Genomic DNA, 6,180 nt, shown 5'->3' on the forward strand with positions numbered 1-6,180 from the left:
TTACTTTTTTGTTGTTTTCTGATTTGGGCTGATTGGGTTTTGATAATTGGGCTAGGGTGTTAGGTTTAATTTTGTTGGGTTATATTTGGGTTTTAGGTTGGTTATTGGGTTATTTGGGTTTAAGTTTGGGTTTGTTCGGCCCTGGGTAAATTTGGGCTGTACACTATTTATCTACATTCATTCTAGATAGTCTTTTTAGTACTTTTATATATCTATATATTTTAATAATTTTAAATTTATCAATTTTAAATTATTTTTAAATTTAGGTCTTTTATAAATTTATATGTTACATATTATAAATTTTTATACATTTTCTGAAATATTATAGACTTTTTATATATTTGTAATTGTGTATATTTATATTTTTATAAATATATCATTTATATATATTTTATAACAATAATAACCTAAAAAACTAATATTTTATGACAAAAATAAATTATATCAACTTACTAAAAAACACATCTAGAATGAATCTAGACAAATTAGTGTCCATATTCAAATGGACATTTGTCCAAGTTCATTATTGATGTCAAAAAATTACATTTTTTTATTAATTTATATATCTTTAAAGAATTTTTATTTAGGTTTTTCACGTGGCATGTTGAGAAGCTACCACATGTTACCATTAGATTGGCTATTAGTGCCACATCAACTCAAAGTAATGGTGTTAGTGCAAAAGTACAATGGGCGAATTTAGAGGGTTGGCAGGGGCCCCGGCTTCACCTAAAATTTTTCATTTTGACTATTTAAAATTTTTAGAATTTTAAATTAGTAAAGGTAAATTACACTTTGACCCCCTTAAAATAATAAAATCTTGATTTAATCCTTTAAAAATTACATTTTTACTATAGTAAAAATTACAATTTAATTTTGCCCCCTAACAAAATTTCTGGCTTCGCCCCTACAAAAGTACCAACCTAAATGACGGAATACAAGTTAAAGTACCAACTAAATAATTTTCATAACACACCTTACCTATTCTATCGTACGATACGAGTAGAAGTATTACCAAAATACATTAAGATTGATGCAAAATTTTGGAGCGTTATCAAAAGAGTGGACAATGTTCGAAAATGATTCATTTAACGTGTGATCGAAGATGTAAAGATGCGCAAATACATTTTTATTTTCAAAAGCCAAGGCTTATTAGTTGATCCAAATCCGTAAGTACTCAAATAAGTAGGGATGTAAGCTAGCTCAACCAAATATAGGAACATGCGTGATGTTGGGGAAATTAAACTAAGGGTCCGTTTGTTTACATGTAAAAGGTTTTACGGAAAATGTTTTCTGCATTTTCTTATGTTTGTTTCACAGAAAACAGTTTGGTCAACAGAAAATGACTTACAGGTCAACGGAAAATAAGCATTTTTCCTTGTAAAATGACTTACCCTTTTGAAAAGCGTAAGTTATTTTCCAAAAAAGAGCTCCTTAATAGATAATTTTACTTTTATATAAAAATTAACTTAAATCAAGTTTAATATTATTATATAATAAATTATTAATATAATTAATATAATTAATTATTTTTAATAAATTATTTAATATTTAAATTTTATTTTAATAGTAAATTTTAAAAATAATATTATTCACATATTATAGAAAATATCAATATTAATTTTTTAATACTAAATATTTATTACAATTATAAATATATTAATAATAAATGTTTTGTAGTATAAATGTTAAAATATGTCATAAGACTATATACTCTTCACAAATTTACAATTTAGTTTCTGTACTTTTATTTTCAAGAATTTAGTCCTTTTACTTTCCAGATTTGAAAATCAAGTCTAACTGCTGACATTGTTGATTTTTTTTGTCAATTTTGTTAATGTCACATTTTTAAATAAAAAAAATACTTAGTTGGTAGTCATGTAACTAAAAAATGATTGTTGCAATGAACCTAAATTTAACAAAATATTTTTAATATATGTAAAAACAATGTAAAATATAAAATTATAGATATAAAATAAACTCAATTAAACAATGAAAAAATAAAAAAAAATCTCAAATGTATGTTTGTTTAATTGAAAACGACCTTTATGAAATATTTTTAAAGAACCTGCCAAACAAAAGAAAATATTTTACACAAATTCATTCAAACACCAGAAAATATTAGCTTTTCCAGAAAAGTAAGTCATTTTCCAGAAATTATTTTCCGGAAGCCATTTTCAGTGAAACAAACGGAGCCTAAGAGTAATTCATTTTAGGTTAATTTAATATTAACTTTCATGTAACATTAAGGTAGTATTTGGAAAGGCTTCTAGTAATTAGATTTGGGTACATCTGATTGTAATTCCGTAAGAGTGGCAAGTTTGAGTAACCATTGTAACTAAATTGGGTGTAATTGAGCATCCCAATTACACTTTCTGATTTTTAGACGGTGAGAATTGAAGTAATTACATATGTAATTACACTTAAATCCAATTTTTTAAAAATATTTTTATAACAATTATAAAAGATATATATTATAAGCATGAACACGTATGAATGCTTGGGATAGTTAAGATAAAAAAAATTATATTCTAAATCTTAAAAAATTATATTATAAAAATAATTTTTGTATTTTATAAAGTTATAACAAAAATTATATTATTTAAATCTTAAAAAATTTCCAAAGTTATGGTCAAAAAGTTTATTATAAAAAATAATTTACATGTTACAGAAGTGTTATAATATATTTATTTATAAAAAGCTATGTCCAAGAAGTATGGACATAACTTATTTATATCCATGTTATATATTATAAAAATAATATACTTAATAATATACTTACTCATAAAAGAATGTTATAGTTTTATCATAACTTATTTATAAAAAAATAACTTTCTAAACTTATGGCAAAAAGTTATATTATTTATAAGAAATGTTATGAAAGTTTTGGATAATTTATAAAACCTTTTTAATAAAGGTGATATATTTTACATTTTATATTATTTTTACTTAATTTACGTATTATAATAAAGTGATATAACTTAGTATAAATCTTTCTCTAAATTAAGTTTTTATTGTTGGAAATATATATTTTTGGAAGCTTTGAGGCATATTCTCGATTGGCAAAGGTGGAGATTTGAATCATAAAACTATGATTTTATATTCTACCCCATGAGACCTTTACAATGGTATATTATGTGCTCAAAATGGTTGAGTGATGAATGAGAAATTGATACTCAAAGTAAGCCACTTGTGAATTATGTTGAGGAAAATGGAAAGTTTAGTTCCACATTGGTTAGATATCAAGTGTGTAATATGTTTATATATATATATGAACCAACTTGGTGGTTATTAAATGACTAAACTAATACTCTCCCTCGCGCGTAGGGGTGCAAATCCAAACCCGTCGGGGTTGGGGGCACACCCGCACAACACAAAATGTTCGAACCGGTCGGTCCCTTCTAGGCCTGCTGATATTTTAACCCAATGCGTAAATTTATTTTTCCTCAAAGCTTATCTCTTCAAATTCTGTTTAGAATTAAAAAGAAAAATGTTAAATTGAGTTTACTAGCTCCTTTAGTTCATATGCTAATTTGGGGTTTTTTTAATGGCTCCTTAATTCACAGACGTTAATGACTCCATTAGTCAAAATTTTCAGAAGTTCTTCCATTTTGAATATTTTATTTAAACCGAAATAATCTGCAGGAGAATATATACACTAGATTTTTCTCTATTTTTCCTGCAAAAATTTCGAGATCTTTTCCCTGCGTATTTTGAACTTGTTTTCGATGATAGAAGAAAGCTAGGCTACAGTTTGTTGATCACTGCAGTCGTGCTACTACCATACTCATCTCGTTGTTGTATCTTAAGAGGCAGCCGACCAACGTTTCTCTAGCACCAAAGAAGCGACTGAATCTATCTTAAGAAAATTGTGAAAACATGCCTCAACTACCAATCGGATTTCTGCCTACTTATGAGTACACAATTTCGATATAATTTTATTCCCAATTTCTATTTTTTAGATTATATATATCTATATTGTTATGGTTTGATCTTGTGATTTAAATCAATATTTTACATTATTGTTTATTTCACTAACATATTTGTAATAATCTTAAGATAAGATCTTTACCGTTTTCTAATCCGAGACGAATAGGACACTGAGGTGAAATTGTATTTGTAAACATGAATCAATTAAATAATTCTGTTTTAGGATTTTATTCCTACCGTTCAATAGAATTTGTTTGATTTTCTGTTTCCCAACAGAAATCAATTGAACAATTCTATTTCAGGATTCTATTCCTATTGTTCAATAAAATTTATTCGATTTCTGTTGTTAACAGTAATCATTTGAGAGTAACAATTCTGTTACCAGAAATTGGTTATTGATTTTATTTCAGAATTTTTAGTTCCTAACTAAATTCTGCCGTTTAACAGAATCGAATGGTAGTATAAACTAGAAATTAAAATTTCTATTTATTATTACCAATTCTGGTTTTGTTTCTGAAATAGAATTGTTCAATTGATTTCTTACGAAGGTAATGACTGTGTTACCAAAGCAAATGAAAATAAGTCCTAAAACAATAGATTGTATTTTCATTGGCTATGCAGATCATAGCAATGCATATTAGTTTATTGTGTATTAATCAAAGAATCTTGACATTCACAAGAATACTATATTGAAATAAAAAAATGTCTCATTCTTTGAAAATATCTTACCTTGTAAAACTAAGAAAGTTGAAAATACTCAAGACGTTCAATAAGAGGTTGAAACTGAGATAGAGCTAAGAATGAGTAAACGAGCAAGAGTGGAAAAATATTTTGGATTAGATTATCTAACATTTATGCTAGAAGCCAAACCTCAAATGTATAATAATGTTATACGGTCATCCAAAAGCACCTTATGGAAAAATGCTATTAAAAGTGAAATTAATTCCATCATGCAAAATCATACGAGGGAATTAGTGGATGTTCCTCTGGGAATTAAACCATTAAATTCTAAGTGGATTTTGAAACGAAAAATGAAAGCAGATGGAACAATTGATAAGTATAAAAGGTTATAGGCAAAATGAAGGCCTTGACTACTTTAATACTTTTTCTCTAGTATCCAAGACAACTTTTATAAGGATGATACTTGCAATTGTCGCCTTGCGGAATCTAGAAGTATATCAAATAAATGTTAAAACAGTTTTCCTAAATAGAGATCTTGATGAAGCGTTTTACATGAAACAACCTGAGGCTTATGTAGTTCCAAGACAATAAAGGAAAGTTTGTAAATTGACGAAGTCTTTGTATGGGCTTAAGCAAGCACCAAGCAATGACACGACAAGTTCGATAATGTCATGATGACAAATGGATTTAAGATTAATGAGTGTGAAAAATGTGTGTATGTCTAAACTACCAACATTGGATATATAATCCTATGTTTATATGTTGATGACATACTCATTGTTAGAAGCAACAATGAAATGGTAAAATGTACCAAAGACATGTTAAATTCAAGATTTGACATGAAAGATATGAGACTAGCTGATGTGATTTTGGGCATCCAAAGAAAGAGGTCATCTGAAGGTCTCATATTGACTTAGCTACACTATGTGGACAAGATTCTTGGGAAATTTAGCAAGGATGATTCTTATATAGCCAGAAATCCAATGAATATGAGCCAACATCTGTCTAAAAACAAAGGTGAAAGTGTTAACCAAGTGGAATATGTAAAACTCATAGGCAGTCTAATGCACCTTATGAGCTGTACTAGATCAGATATTACTTTTACTATGAGCAGTTTAAGTAGATTCACAAGCAATCTAAGGGAAAACCACTGAAAAGCAATTGTGAGGGTATTGAGATATCTCAAATATGCTCGGGACTACAGACTGCATTATTCCAGAGATCCTACTGTTTTAGAAGGATTCTCCGATGCCAGTTGGACATTTGATATTCAAAATGCCAAAGGCACAAGTGGATGTATTTTTACATTGGGAGGAGGATCTATGTCATGGAAATCCTCAAGACAAATGATTATAACCAGATCCACAATGGAATTTGAGTTTGTAGCTCTAGACAAATCTGGAGAAGAGATTGAATGGCTTCGAAACTTCTTGGAGGATATTCCTAACTGGCCAAAGCCTGTGCCCACAATATGCATATATTGTGATAACCAAGCAAAAATTGGTAGAGCATAGAACGTAATGTATAATGGTAAGTCGAGACATGCATTGTCGACACAATACCGTTAGACAA

This window comes from Gossypium hirsutum, chromosome D07 (genome assembly GCF_007990345.1).
Source record: "Gossypium hirsutum isolate 1008001.06 chromosome D07, Gossypium_hirsutum_v2.1, whole genome shotgun sequence".
In the NCBI taxonomy this organism is placed as follows: Eukaryota; Viridiplantae; Streptophyta; class Magnoliopsida; order Malvales; family Malvaceae; genus Gossypium; species Gossypium hirsutum.